Consider the following 15,699-nt stretch of genomic DNA (forward strand, 5'->3'; position numbering starts at 1 on the left):
AGGTCCTCCTGCCTCTGCCTCCCGAGGGCTGGGGTGAAAGGCTTGCAGCCTGCGTTTGCCTTTTGAGAATTTACGTGAATTTGTCGCACACACCCAAGGCTATTATTTGTACTTCAGAGTCTTAGATCCTGTGAGTGAGTTATATCGAATGCAGTTGGTATCCTTGATATTTCAATATCTCTATCCATGGCATTCATACCTATTAGCACTCGTCCGGCCACTGGAACAAAGTGAGCATCCTAATTTGAAAATCGGAAGGTGCGTTCTGTGTGTGTGTGTGTGTGTGTATGAAGGTATGACACTTTCAGATCCGAGCATTTGGGATCTTCGATTAGGGATATAAACTAGTAACTGAAAAGTGTAGAAAAAGCTGGTCTGTAGAGCAAAAGACAGGAATGACATGGGGGCCGAGCTGGGTGGGCATCACAGCCCATGCATGTAATGCCGCACTCAGGAAGTAGAGGAGGAATTCAAGGCTAGTCTAGGCTAGCTACATAGTAAGGTCAGGCAGGTTACCCTGCGCTGCAAGAGAGCCTGTCTCAAAAAGCAAAGCAAAATATAATAATGATAGCAAAGGCTGGAGAGATGGCTTAGCAGTTAAGAGCACTTTCTGCTTTTGCAGAGGTCGTGGGTTTATTTCCCAGCACCCACACGGGAATGCACAACCATTTGTAACTCTAGTTCCAGAGGATTCCACACCCTCTTCTAACCTCCCACAGTATCTACGAGCACGTGGGGGCACATACCGACAGACAGGAACTCAACATATAAAACGAGTAAAACATAAAAGTGGACACTGGAATTCCCTATTATGATTATAATAACTATAATAATTAATGAACCCTATCTCCCAACTTAAGCTAGCTCTAGTATATTCTGTAATTTTTAACCAAACGAAGCTGGGTTCACAGGGTCCCAAACACTCTATCTTCCCTAGAGCTTCCAATCTTAATAGATGTGTTGCCTTATACTTTTTACTTAGGAATTATTTTATCCGTGAAATCCAGCCACAGGAGAATCACTTGCTATAAGGTATTAATTAGCACCTGGAATGGAATGAGGTCCCCTAAGTTTATTATTACACCTATTGACCACATCAACTCTTCTGTAACACTTTTCTTAGCCTCCTTAAAGTAATACTTTTCTTCTCTTTTTCTTTTTTTTTTTTTTTTGTTTTTTTTGTTTTTTGTTTTTTGTTTTTCAAGACAAGGTTTCTCTGTGTACCGTTGGCTGTCCTGAAACTCACTCTAGACCAGGCTGTCCTTGAACTCACAGAGATCCGCCTGCCTCTGCCTCCCAAGTGCTGGGATTAAAGATGTTTGCCACTCCTGCCTGGCAAAGTGATGCTTCTTTATTGAACACAAACTGTAAGCAAGCTGGACTTTGAGGCAGAAGCAGGAAGATTGTGTGAGGCCAGCCTGAACTATATGGTGAGATCTTGTCTTTACAGAATGAGGATATACTTCCAGTAAAATTTTTGCAAAGCATCCACAAGGTTCTGTTTGATTCTTAGCCACAAGCCAGTAATCCTACGTACTGGAAAATGGAAATGTTTTTAATTCACCCTCTCAGTGTCCTGCATATGGATTTCACTTTAAAAAAGCAAGCTTACCGAGCTGAAAATGGTAGCCCACCCCCCCACACACACACCCCAGCACAAGGATAGGACCCCTGTAACAGCTTAGGGCGGCAGCCAGCAGCTGTAACTCCAGCAGTAGAGGGACTGTGAGAGGCTGATAGGCACTGATCCCCAGCATAACAAACCTAAAGGACATCTAGGGTTCATTAAAGGGGCAAGTGTCCGTTGTCATCCCTCCCCCACAAGTGCCCTGTGTGGGACTTGTGGGTGTCCACACAGCAGGAGGCATGTGGGATAAAAAGGAGAAACAAAGCATATACTAGGTCAGTGTATTGCCACAAATATGTATCTGCAACCCTCATTTTTTATTGAGACAGATTTTCACTAAGTTGTCCAAGCTGGCCGTGAACTTGATAACCTGTCTTAGGTTCCTGAGTAGCTGGGGTTACAGTCCTATGTCCTTAGGTGGACTGTGGCCTGGTATTGAAGTGACTCATGCAGAATCAAAGCTCACAAAGGACGCCTGTACCTAAAGAGGAAAACTTGCATCATTCACAAAAGTATACTTTTAGCTCATTTTAGTGAACTTCTAATCAAGCCTTGTTCTGGATCAAATGAAAGGTCATTTCCAGACTCTGATTTACTCTTTGAAGCCAGAAGAGGAGGTAACTACATACATGTGGTATGTGGAGTCACAGGTAGTCAATTCACCCCGGGAGCGGCGGCAGAGATGCCTGTTGCACACAGCTCCTTTTGGATCCTGTAAACAAGAGCCAGTCAGACTGGTTCATGTTCTCTGGACCAGGGCTGGGCTCTGTGGCACTGCTGTCACATGCCCCCCACACCTGTTCTTCTAGGCCAGTTTGCAGTTTAGGAGGTCTCTTCTGAAGCTCCGGGCAGCAGGAAATCTTATTTTTTCTCTTCAAAGATTTATTTTTAATTATGTGTATATGGAGACGGGGGTGGATACCTGTAGAGATAAGCAGTATCAGTTCATCCTTGTGGTTGCTGGGAACTGAACTTAGTTCCTCTGAAAGAACATTAGCTCTTAACCCTTGGGCCATGCCTCCAGCCCCTGCATGAAATCTTAATGCTGTCCTTACTTCCTGTTGATGATCTGTCAAGGGGTGACAGGGAGAAGTCATGAAGGGACAGTTAAGAATGGCTGTCAAGAAAGTCCTGGTGGCCTAAAGGGCCTATGGTAATTAATTCGAGGGTACTGGCTGGAATCCATAGTGAAGATCACCTGGACCTAAAATTGCTGAATCCTAGACATGAACATGACAAATAGGTTAAAAATATGAGCCTGAAAACACCAACATGAAACCTATGACTTTGTATGCTAACTTAAAGATAAAAATAAGTAAGGACCAAATATAAAATGCAAACAGCCGTAAGTGGCCCTAGACAGAAAGGTACCTAGGATGGCTATGGCCCAACCCTTTGAAACCACTTGCTCTGTTCTGTCCCTAAGAACATCCATTTTCTCTGAACAGTGCATTTCATGTTCTGGAGTTTGTTGTATTCGTCAAGATTTAGCTGATACGTGCGTGAGCAATCTTCTTCCTGTAACAGGGTAGGGTCCGGGCAGTTGTGAAATGTAACTTGCTTTCAAGTGACTTTGCTTAGATTGCTGGAAGTTCTTGGAGTAACTATCCACAAGATTTAGTCAGTAAAGACTATTGAGAAATGCTTCCAGTAATGTCTGGAAAGGGGAGCCCATGGCTGCTCATAGGGCCATTGGGAGAATATACACGGTTTAAACCCAGTAGAGGTTGAGTGGGGTCCTAACCTAGTTCTCTATTGAACATGCACTCTGCATGCTTTTAGGACAGGGCCCGTTTGGGGGTCCAATTAGTGGGGTTTGGACAAGCTGAAGTGCCAGTGAAAACTGCCCAGTTTTCAGGTTTGGAGATTTTCACTGGGGCCAGGACTCAGGTCTATAACTGGAATCTCAGCATCTAGGTCCAAGTGTAAGATCTGAAGTTAGAGGATTTGACTCCAGTTATAACTAGTGAGATACTCTCTTTCCAGAGGTTTGACTGGATTGTCCAGTTGTCCCTCAAAGAAAATACCCTCAGAATGCCAGACTGTTGAGAGGTCCTTTAAGACAGGTTTTTATCTAACTGGTAAGACTAGTGTAAGTTTCATTGTGCACCTTCACTTCAAGGGCCAAGTGTGACCAAAAAGGAGATGACACCTTAGGAAGCCTCCCGAAGTCGTATTATCAAAAATGCTACAACTGGTTGTTTTGTTGAACCCTAGGGTTTCACCGATTTTTGGAAAATAAGGACAAGTAATTCTGGGGTACAATGGAGGCAAAGAGAGAAAACAAGAATCTTAAAAATTTTAAGAGCTGGGCATGGTGGCACATGCCTACGCCAGTACGTGGGAGGTAGAGGAACAAAGACCAGTCTGAGATCATCCTCAGCTACATGGTGAGTTTGAGGCCAGCCTGGGCAGATTCTCTCAAGAAAACAATTTCCATAGCCCCTCAGTGAGGTAAGGAATGTAAGCAAGCAGCCTGTTAATAGAGACCCAGGACTGGGGTTTGTGCTGTGGGGAAAGACACAATGGCACCTACATGCCATTCCTTAAGGAAGCCCCAGAAACTAACATCTCAATGAGTTAGTTGACAGCAAAGAGGCGTGACCCCTGATAATGAAAGGGACCAGTGACCCCGATTACTAATAGGGCATCTCCAAGAGGATACCAAGAGGATAATGTCCAAACAATATCCTTGGCACAATTCTCTAAAGGAACTTCATCTTACTGAAAATTGTCAAGGGCCAACAGCTAAATGGCAAGAAACCTATAGTTTCCAGTTACTGGATCAGATGTCATGAGGAAATCCTAAGAAAATCAGTCTCAGAACGCAGGTCAGAGGGAAAAACATAACGTGCTACAGGTTTGCAGACTGTAAGATATGGCCTCAGTACAGTAACCAGATCCTGGTTCTCAGTGGCTACCAAGTCCAGAAAAGCCTGAGAAAGTAAAGAGGGGCCAATGTGCAGATTTGCCCTGGATAAGCTACCACAATTAAGAGAGTAGGTCTCCTTTCTACCAGACAAGGCAGGGCAGTTGAACCCTTGGACATACCAGAGATTCAGGCATCAGGAATAAGAAACTCCTACAAAGACTGGGGCATTGGACCCCAACTCCTAAGAGTGATATTAATTGAATAGTCAGGGACCTTTCAAGGCCATCAACATTGCCCTGACCACAGACCATGAACTGTTTCCTTGACTTGAGAGTCCTAACTCAGAGGAGTTTGGGGTTCCCTGCTCCTGTTCTTGGGCCACCAAGTGCTGTAGTTTGGAGTAGCAGGCAGTGAAAGAACTCACCCAAGTCAGACTAGTAGAAAATGATGTTTATTAAGATGGTGGTAGAATTGGGTCTATGAGGACCAACGGGCTGTTTTTATTGGGCAGCCACCCTCATTTGGCATGGTTTCTGAACTGTAAACGAGGACACTTCTGACTAGTTTATGCCTGACTCTCGGCCAGCCCTCCATCAGGAAGTTACAGTTCACTTTGATTGGCAGCAGTCACAACATTCCAACACAGCACCCCTCATTCTTGCTTTTTCTCCACAATGCAAACGAATTCAAATTCATTCACAAAAAGTTGCGCTGGAAGATGACCCAGAACTTAAGAGACCATGTTGCTCTTCCAGAGGCCCAAGTTCAGCTTACAGCACCCACCCCAGGCAGCTCACAACTGTCTATAACTCCAGCGGCACTCTGAGGGGACCGCAAACACGCAGCATACCATTACAAACAGATCTATACAAAAGAAAAAGATTTACAAAGAGTTAATTCTTTTGACAATTTTGATCCCTCTCTCAGTTCAGAAGAGGGTAAATTTTGTACAAAACTATCACAGGGCATCCAATTTGTTCCATAATCACATTTACCATGCTTATATTTCAATAAAACAGCAGCATTCTAATATTTGTCTTACTATTTTGATTTTTAAAAATTACATTTATTTTCTTATTGTGTCTGTGTGGTCAGAAGTCAACGCCAGGAGTCAGTTCTCTCGCAGCTTGTGGTCATCAGGCTGTGACGAGCACTTTCTTTAGAGAAGGAAGGGACACGCCACTTTCTCAACAGGCCCTGCAGAACGAGTGAAGAAGGGTTTATTTGTACTGACAGGGTCTGGGCTCTGGTCTGCAGGCTTTGTCTGGCACCATTTATAGGCTGTTTGGCAAAGATCTTTCCTTTTCAAATCAGCTGTTTCACGGATTTCATGGTTTTGCTTCAGAGTGGATTCTAGTTTTCTCACCCAACCCCTTTGTGTCCTCTTAACTCTTGTAGGAGGCCTCGTTCTCTTACACACATTCACTGGTGATCTGAGAGGTACTGGAGTTCTGTGCTTCCTCGGTGAGGAGAGACAAATCAGGCTGGCACAATGAGGATGTAGGCACACAGGACTGGCGTACATAGTAAGGGTGGTTAGAGGAAGAGGCCAAGGCATCCCACTCCAAAGTTGGCTCTTTCCTCCCTTTGCAATCTGTCCCTTTAACTGCCAGGCCCTATCTCTCATTATTCCTGACTTGTCTACACAGAAGTGACATTCTTCACTTAGGAAGAGACAGAGTCCCCCCACTTCAGCAGTCAACAGGTCTGGCTGCCCCCCTCACCCCTCATTTTACAAAACACCACTAGTCCATGTGGTCCCATAGGCCACTGGCAAACTAACGCTAAGAGGTCGAAGAGGCTAGTTCCTCTCCACTCACACCCATTCCAGCAGTGGGTCCTAACCCAATTACCAGAGGTGTGCTCTGACTGGAAGAATATCCATCTGGGGAGTTTCTTCCACATATAAAGGTGCCCAGGTAAGGATGGCATCAGGGCTGGGCAGTTACTAGCCCTTACACAGCCAAAGGTTTGGTTACACTGATCACCAGTCATGTGTCCTACCTGCTGGTTGTGCCCCCTCAAAGTTATGTCTATATATCAGAGAGTCTAGGGAAAAACCAGGCCAGCAATTATTGAAATCTGAGGTACCTGGAAGGCTGAAGCAGAATTAGAACTGAAAGCAGCCTAGTAACTTAAAAGTTCCTGACTAAAGAAATAATACAACTTAAAATCCCTTACCTTATATAAATCTTCAAATTATTGAGTAAGTTTGCAAATGGTACTCAAGCAAAAATCCTTTTCTTTCCTACAAAAAAATTAAAACAGACAAATCAATGCAGAAATGACAGTGAATATTTAAAATCACAACTTTGCATATGCCCTCACATGTGAACAGCAATGCAGAAAGCCAATCACTGCCACCTGTGCTTGCTTTATTTTTAAGCTCTACATAGAAACATTTTGTTCTTGTTGCCTGGCCCTTTAAAATGTAAATACATAAGTACATGTCAAAAAGGAATTCATAGACTACCAAGTGTATTACTGCGTTTACTTTGTCCAGACTATCTCCTATCACCTTACTCATGTCTCTAATCACCAAGCAAGCCTGATATGGAGAGGAAAGAAAAAAAAAAAAACTACCTTACCACATAATAAAACTACTTATTCTGGGCTTAAGACTTATTATGTTATTTCAGAGTGGTTTGCCTGCCTGCCTGCATGCATGCATATCATGTGCATGCCTGGTGCCCAAAGAGAAGGGCTTCAGATCCCCTGGGATTGGAGTTACAGATAGTTTGAAGCCGCCACGTTAGTGCCAGGAACTGAAACCCGGTCTCTTAACCACTGACCCATCTCTTCAGCCCCTATAAATGTATGCAATATTTTTGAAGGTTTCCAACTGTCAAGAACTAAGATCTTCCTAGCAGGTGTGGTCATTCTACCCCCAACAGGTGACCCCACGCAGTTGAGAATAGCTATGAATGCAGTCCAACCTACTTAACACGTAAGAATCTCGTGTGTGGTTCTTCTGAGCATCAACTTTGAAGGTGACAATGTTGTGCCTCAACTTCAAAGTCAAGTCTTATCCCTGAGTAAATCATTTTTGTGTTCAGGGAAGAGTGATATATTTCTGTCTTGGGTTGTCAGCCTGACTATGCCAGAACAACTAAAACCCAAGCAGCTGGGCACATCTGAGAGATTTTCTTGGTGGGAAGGAAGGCCACACAGAAGCTTTTGCTTCCCACCAGTTTGCCCCACCTTTTACTGGTATCAGAAGATACTTCTTCCAAAGTTTCTCCACCACAATGGAACTGCTGAGACACCCAGTCTCATGAACTGAACAAGAAAACAACCACCTGGCCTCTCCTTTGAGACATCCATTATTGGGCTAGTCAGACGATAGTCTGTGAGGCCCTCTAGCAAGCCCCCCTTTGATATGTGTGTGTATCCATCTAGTCCATCAGTTCTGTTCCTTTAAAGAACCCTGACTACGGCAGTCTACAGATTAGGGATATTCTGATTCCACGATAGTTCACCTTGCTCATGAAGAGAAGCCAGTGCCTACAGAGGGACGGATGAGCAGCAAGGCACAAGTACTTCCTATGCTCACCACACTGTACATACGGCAAGCTTGGAGGGCAATGGTAAGTATTTGTATAACTGGACCACAATCCTACCCCACCCCCCAAAAAAACCACAAAGCATGAGGCTATCTAATTTTTAATTATAGTCTAGTTCCAACCAGCTTTTCCAGCTACCTCCAGAGTTAGGAGGAAATCCAAGGGGGAAAAAACACTAACTGAAAAGACTTGAAGTGACTCAGGAACTTTCCATACTAAGGCACATAAATTATATGTAAATGTAGGCAAGGAAAAAAACAAAAAAAAAAAAAAATGAGCTTTAAGATCTCTGAATTGCAGGCCAGCCTGGTCTACATAGCGAGTTCTAGGACAGCCAGGGCAAAAGAGAGAAGGGGAAGGGATAGGGACCACTAGACTAAAGAGCTGGCCCCTGAGAACTAGCTGCCCCCAGCAGCCACATGGCTCACAACCATGTTCTCACTCCAGTTCCAGGGGATCTAATGGCCCCCTTTGGCCTTAGGTGCAGACATAGGCATTAACACCCATACACAGAGAATAGATTTTTTTTAAAAGAAAGGGACCAATTACTTGGATATGCATGCTCTTATAACTCATTATTAGATTCAAATACTAAATCCAAATGCTAAATATGAAATAAAGAGAAACTTTAATTTTAAAGGAACTAGCAGTTAGTCAACGTCCAAGATCCTGTGCTGACCCTCCACCTCCTGTACTCCTGCAGCCTCTCTAGAATACTTAGCTATGGCAGGCTTCCTAAACACATTTTCAAAAATCCTCTTCTCTCTTGGCCTTCTCCCTCAAGGGAAGCCAGCTGCTACGGCCTATGAAGAGGTCATGGGAACAGGAACTGGACACTCCAGCACTTCAGACAGTCATCAACAAGCCCATGAGAAGACCTAGACCTAGACCTATCCCGGGTCCCAGATGCACAGAGGAAGGAAGTAGCATTTGTCACGTTGAACCATTGACTTTAATTAAGAGGCTCAACTCATTCATATCCCAAAAGGAAAATGTAAAACCTTGTAAGATTTAGGACTATCTAATTTTGCTAACCAAAAATCCCAGAACTCCAACACTTTCTAGAGCAAAGAACAGAAGCCGGAAGCCTTGTGAGTATCTGAGTTATAGCAGGACACAGCATGGAAGGTGCTAGCGGAACTAGTCAGGAGCCCGACCAGAGCAGATGCTCAACAGGCACAGCACTGACCCTCCAACAGAGTTGACGGTCTCCCCACAGGGCCACTGCGACCAATAGTGCAGAATATAAAAGCACAAGCTGCAGCAAAATGCCTAGCAGACATGCATGCACACACAGCTACGTTTTAGAGGATCTGCTGGAGAGGTGTCTCAACAGTTAAGAGGACTGGGGTCCCACCCACAGCCCCCACACAGCAGCTCCACAACTATTAGCAACTCCAGTTCAGGCGATCTGATGCCCTCTTACAGCCTCCGCAGGTACCATGCATGCACTTGGTGAAGACATACACAAAAAAATGTCACCAAGACAGATGACCGGAGTTGGATACCTGAGACCAAGGTCACAGAAGAAAACAAACTCCAAGTTGTTCTCAAATCTCCACACACCAGCACGTACACAAAAAATAAATGTAATAAAAAAATTTACGCCGGGTGTTGGTGGCGCACGCCTTTAATCCCAGCACTCGGGAGGCAGAGCCAGGCGGATCTCTGTGAGTTCGAGGCCAGCCTGGGCTACCAAGTGAGCTCCAGGAAAGGCGCAAAGCTACACAGAGAAACCCTGTCTCGAAAAACCAAAAAAAAAAAAAAAAAAAAAAAATTTCACCATTCAAAAATAGGTAATTAAGATTTCACCAAAGCCTTTAGAATTCCAGTTTTACTTGCAATAATCTATTTCAGGTCAATTCTATCTCCCACAACATTTAATATACACAAAACATGACTATACCTTTCCTGTTTATTTCATATCATCTTCCAAAGCCACGTCTCTTCCAGACATCACCAAGAACAATCCCTGAAAGAGATTTTTCTTTTAAATCATTATGAAAAGGACAATGTCTGTTACAACAGCGTCTTTAGCAAAGCTTACATATCCTCATTAATTCCTCAATAATCACAGCAGATCATTATGTGAACAGCAGTGAAAAGGTTTAATCATCGGATATGAAGCTACTAGAGTTAACAGTAAAGAGACCAAAACTACTTGCTGTAAATCTGAAAGTCCTCTAATATCTGGAGCAGACACCTCCAGGTCTGTGACATGTAAGTAAATGTGTTTTTGCAGTTCCCCATTTGTAATTCATGACAGCAATGTAGTCAAAATCCATGAGACCAGGAACATGAGCAGTGTCAGCCATCAGGACTCCTTTACATGGAGACCCTCCACAATAAGCGTGCAATTAAGCACTGGAGTTGCTAACCTGGCTTTGTGCTCAGCTCAATCTCTTCCTCCTCCTTCATGAATCCCTAGGTTATACTTCTGAAACCATTGAGCCTGTGGTCTGAATGAAACGCCCCCACAGGTTCATCCATCTGAAGGCTTTGTCTTCAGCTGAGCTGTCAAGGAAGGATTAAGAGGTGCAGCCTTGCTGGAAGAGGTGTCTCTGGGAGCAAGCATTGGCTTTTCAAAAGCCCTGCTCTGCACAGGCACATCAGAATATAAAGCTCTCAGCAACTGCTCCAGCACCGTGCCTTCCTGCCTGGCTTCCCGACATAATGGACCAACCCTCAAAAACTGTAAGCCAGCCCCAATTAAGTGGTTTCTTTTTTAAGAGCTGCAGTGGTCATGGTGTCTGACTGAGAGAGCCTGGACTCCCACTTTTATGGCAGTATCACAGCAGCCAGTGCCTCAGGTTCTCCTAATACTTTAACAACGGTATCCAAGCACTAATCACTACACAAAATGCCCTTCAGTTATAACCTGTATACTTTAACATTTCTGTATTGTCATGTGTAGCTATCTTATCTGTGTATGTCTAGGCACCACCTGCATGCCTGATGCCCAGAGGCCAGGTGTTGGATCCCCTGGAACTGAAATCACAGGTGATTGTGAGCTGCCATATGGATGCTGCCAACAATCCTGGGCCCTTTACCAGACCAGCAAGTGCTCTTAACCACTGAGCCATCTCTCCAGAGACAAAATCAGTATGCTTTATTTTTGAGACAAAATTTAATTATGTAGCCCAGTCTAGCCTGGAACTCTGCATGTTGTGAAGTCCACTCCAACCTCACCGCTCCTCTATAAACCCTTGTACAAATGCTTTTTTCCCTGAAATGCCCAGGATTTTTATTATTATGGTTTTATAATTTACTCTATTATCTTGTGGTGGGGAGGCACATACATCCCATGATTTTTATGTGGAGTCACTTCTCTGTTGTGGAATAATCTTTCTGACACTGTGAACACGTCACTTGGATTGGTTTAATAAAAAGCTGAACAGCCCATAGCTAGACAGGATTTTCAGGGCAGAGAACGCTGGTAAGGGTGGAGCCGCAAGGAGACAGCGGGACTCAGGAAGCAGCATGGGCAGTGCAGAGTAAAGGTGATAAAGCCCCAAGACACAAAGTAAATTAACAAGCCCACGCTATGGCCGAGCTTTCAGAATAAGAAGTCTCCCTGTCATTACTTGTGGGCGGCGGTCCAGCTACATCCTCCCCCTCCTCCTTTACATGGGTTCTGAGACGGATTCATGCCATCAGGCCCGCGGCTGTACGTGCCCAGGAGCTATCTGGCTTGTCCCTGTTGTTCGAGCATGGCTGTTTGTTCACTCTGCCACAACCCGAACCAAAGCTTTGTGCAATGCCAGACCGCCAAATGCTTTCCCACTGACTCTATGAAGATTTTCTTTCTTACAAGCTTCTGTGTAGGAGGGGGCGCACTACAGTCTACCACTTCACACCTATAAACGTGTGACAAACATGGAACTTTCACCCTCGGTTGGTAGCAAATGGGGACAGGAACTTGAGAAGCAATTCCACTTACATCATCTAGAGAAACAGAAGTGTATCCATACTTGTCCACACTCAAGGCATCACTATTAGTAATACTCAAAAAATAAACATTAACAATGTAAATGCACCGGCAACTGATGTCTTACACATACAAGGTTACACTTTGTCAACAAAAAGAGCAAACTCCTAACACTTTTCTACAGGAAAAGCCAGCCACAAAAATCCTATGTACTAATTTATTACCCCATCTCTCTGAAACATACAGAACAGGCCCTCTACACAGGCACAGGGACAGTTAATAAGGACGGAGTTTCTTTGGGCCAGAGACAAAGTGAAGTTGGCAGAGTGCTTGCCTAGTGTGCACGAAGCCCTGGGTTCAAAATCCAGAAGCCCATCAACCGAGCTTAGCACAGCACAGGGGAGGTATACAGTCACCCTGAGCTACACAGCGAGTCTAACGGTGTCTTCACAGGGTGATGTCAAACTTCTGAAAGTGGCCTGAGCCTTTATTCCTGGCCTTTTAGGAGACCCATTCAGAAAGATCACCTCCAGCTTGAGAACAGGCTCTGGGAAACAAACCTGTCTCACAAAGATTAAGAAAACCGCTAATGTTCTGAAAACAGGAGCAGGTTGGCGAGGCAGTGGCTGAAAGCACGCGACCTGGGCTGGGATCCCAGCACGGCAATATAAAAACACAGCTGTGCCCAAAGCTGCTCTAGTATGTGCGACCACACTAAACCTCACTGAACTGTACACTGTTAACTGTGAGGTGAAATAACTCAAGAAAACTGATACAAAGCCCTGTATTTTAACTGTCAAGCAAACATTTACACCCTGCCTTCCCCCAGCACCCGGTGTTCCCCCAAGTTCATGGGCTTTCTTTTAAAAAGTAATAAAAGAGCCGGGCAGTGGTGACCTAATCCCAACAATTGAAAGGCAGAAGTAGGCGGATCTCCGTGAGTTCGAGGCCAGCCTGGTCTACATTTTGCGAGTTCCAGTACAGCCAAGGCCACATAAAGAAACTCTGTATGGGGGAGAGGGGGTAGTAATAATAAAAGAAATGAAAACTTTACATGCTTCTCTAGCTGGCCTACATTATTCAGAGAGGAGCTAATGAATACGCTAAGGCTCTCCTTGAGAAAGGCAAAAAACTACGCCTTCAATTGGCCGGTTTTTTCGTTCTGCGAAGTGTGAATAAAAGGAACTTGTTTTGTTCTAAAATCTTCTCAATCCTGGAATCCACAACGCCCCATTCCCAAGTCCGAACAATGATCGGCCGGCCCTTTCTCTTTTGTTTCCGCTCTTGAGGGGCTCCCACTGCACTGGAGGACTGCGAGCGCCCCAGACACCTTACCTCCTCCTCTTCCTCATCAGGGCAAAACGTCTTCAGAAAGGAGGTTCGCTAAATTAGGATTCCGGGGCATCCTCGGTCAAGCTCCCGGGTGGTATCACAGACATAGCGCCGGGTCACACCAAAACCTCCTGCGTCATCCGTGAGCTACAAAAGAGGGCACGAGGCAAGGGCTGAAATCACTCTTTTGTCCCTGCCTGGTCTGCAACATTCATCGGACATCGCGTCCGGCCCCTACCCGTCTCCTGGCCCCATTCTCCGGTCCTCCAGCGCAAGCGCCACCATCGCCAGCGCCACTTCGGCGTCAGCTCGCTCCGCTCTCTCCTTCCCATGCCAAGGCTCGCTCAAGGCGCGATGGCGCCGGATCGCACGCGAGCAGGGTAAGGCGCAAGAAACGCCCGGACGCGCTAACAAAAGAAGCCCAGCGGCGCGAGGCGAAGGCGGGGCCCGCGGAGAGGCTTGAAGGCTCCGGGCCTCTCCGATTGGCTGCTGAGACACGGCGTGGCCTGCGATTGGCTAGGCCGTCGAGAGCGGCGCCCACGGAAGGCAAGGTAGCACCCAAAGCCCGCCCTTCCGGCCCGGTCGCCCAGTACTCGGGCGGAACCGAGGTTCCCGCGACGTTGGGTCTCGCGGGAGCTCCACGGGTAGGACAGCCGGAAGTTGACCTGAAGAGGACCGCAGTCCCCGAGGAGTCCTCGGGGAGCATCGCCTCCGCTCCTCCGCTCCTCCGCTCCTCCGGCCGTGTGAACGAGCGCAGCCGCCGACCCGCCCGCAGTGCGGCGGGACCGACGGGGTGGGTCGGTGGCCCATCGCGGAGCGCCGCCGGACGTGCGCAACCGGAAGCGGGGCGGGGAGCGACGGCCGTTAGGGACGAGTGCTCCGTGTTGGGTTCCCGGGCTGAGTGGGGTGACTCCAAAGACTTCCTCTCGCCGATTTTTAATTTAAAGCGAGGCCGTCCGTAGGCGTCTGGCGTGGTGGCGAACGCCCGGAACCTCAGCCTTTCAGAGGCGTGGTAGGAAATTTCCGGGTTGGAGGCCTTTATGGTGACCCTGCCATCCCGGTGCCCGAAAGTCTTTCATGCCATGTGGAAGGCATACCGAGAAGGAGAAGAGTAGGTAAAATAAATCCTTACGAACACGAACTTGTACGTAGAGCCGTTTGGTTTTGTGGGATGATGGCGTCTCCCGTGCAGATCGGCCTGACCCGGGAATATCCATGTAGCCCACGCTGGCCTCAAGCCTTCCTGCACCCGCCTCGCAGACCGCGGCCCTGCACTATGTCCTACAGTGCCATAACAATAAGTTCACATGTGATGCGAGTTTCATTGGGTTTGGTTTACCAAGTAGGGCATTGGTAGCTCGTCACTGGCCATCACAGGTGCTTTGATTTCAGGGGGTGCGTGCACGTGTATGCGTAGGCGTGCGAGCACAGGTCAGGTCAACCTCAGCAGCTGTCACTCCCCAGGAGCCAACCATTTTAAAGAGTCTCTCACTGATGACCGACCAATTAGACTAAGCTGGTAGGCCAGAGAGCCCTCAAGTTCCTCCTATCTGCCTGGGATTACACACACCACCATGTTTTTAATATGCTGATCTCATTGCCTCCATGTGTATACTGCCCAGGATTCCCTTCCCACAGCAGGTGCGTCTTGCCAGTCACTGTCTAGTCCCTCAGACATACTCAGAAGCCCGTCCTCTAGATTCTAAATTTTGTCAACGTGACGACAGACACGACTGACCAAGTACCAAATGTTAGCTTTCTTCTGAACATTTCCTTCTTGAATCTGTGTCTGTCCCCCCTCCCCCCCCCCAAAAAAAAAAGACCCTCAAGCTTCTCCATGCTAGCTGGGACGTGTGTGTTTGACCAGATCTGTGTGCTACTTTGGGGAGTAACTTTCTTGGCTCTTACTAAAGATAGCACAAGATAATTTTGGCTCTGGACCTGTAACATTCCATTTCTCTAGTCGGAAATTCAATCAGCCTTGTGGAATCTGGCACAGGTGGGGCTCCCCTCCCCACAGTCCCCCCCCCCCCCCAGGCGCGGTGTTTGTTGCTGTTATTGTTGAGACAAGGTCTCCTGTATGTCAAGCTGGCCTTAACCTCCCAGTGTAGCTGAGGTTGACCTAGAACCCTTGACCCACATGCTTCAGCCTCCAGAGCCCTGGAATGACATGCTTGTTCCATTACACCCAGCTGATCTGTGCATTTCGAACTGGCCTGGACTTTCTTGACAAACTGCACATATTTATTCCCTTTATATGCAATAAACTGGCTGTTCCCTGGCTTCTGTGTAAAATCCACACTAGTTTCAACTTACCAAGATCTAAAATAAAATAGCCCGGGACAGTTATATAAATTACGTTAACGTATCCTCAGAC

At 46.4% G+C, this 15,699-nt stretch overlaps 1 protein-coding gene across 4 annotated transcripts in view; it reads right to left on the reverse strand.

The window, feature by feature from the left end:
- Positions 1–4,928: 4,928 nt before the first annotated feature.
- Lin54 (lin-54 DREAM MuvB core complex component) overlaps positions 4,929–15,699 on the reverse strand; it is a 105,502-nt gene continuing 94,731 nt past the window's right edge. For all 4 annotated transcript variants that reach the window (XM_076546771.1, XM_076546774.1, XM_076546773.1 and 1 more), the window contains exons 14-17: positions 13,326–13,469; positions 9,969–10,034; positions 6,681–6,747; positions 4,929–5,696 (exon numbers count right to left, since the gene is read on the reverse strand). The gene's annotated coding sequence lies outside the window, so the exon portion shown is untranslated. The remainder of the gene's footprint in view (positions 5,697–6,680; positions 6,748–9,968; positions 10,035–13,325; positions 13,470–15,699) is intronic.

Source organism: Peromyscus maniculatus, chromosome 10 (assembly GCF_049852395.1).
Source record: "Peromyscus maniculatus bairdii isolate BWxNUB_F1_BW_parent chromosome 10, HU_Pman_BW_mat_3.1, whole genome shotgun sequence".
Lineage (NCBI taxonomy): Eukaryota > Metazoa > Chordata > Mammalia > Rodentia > Cricetidae > Peromyscus > Peromyscus maniculatus.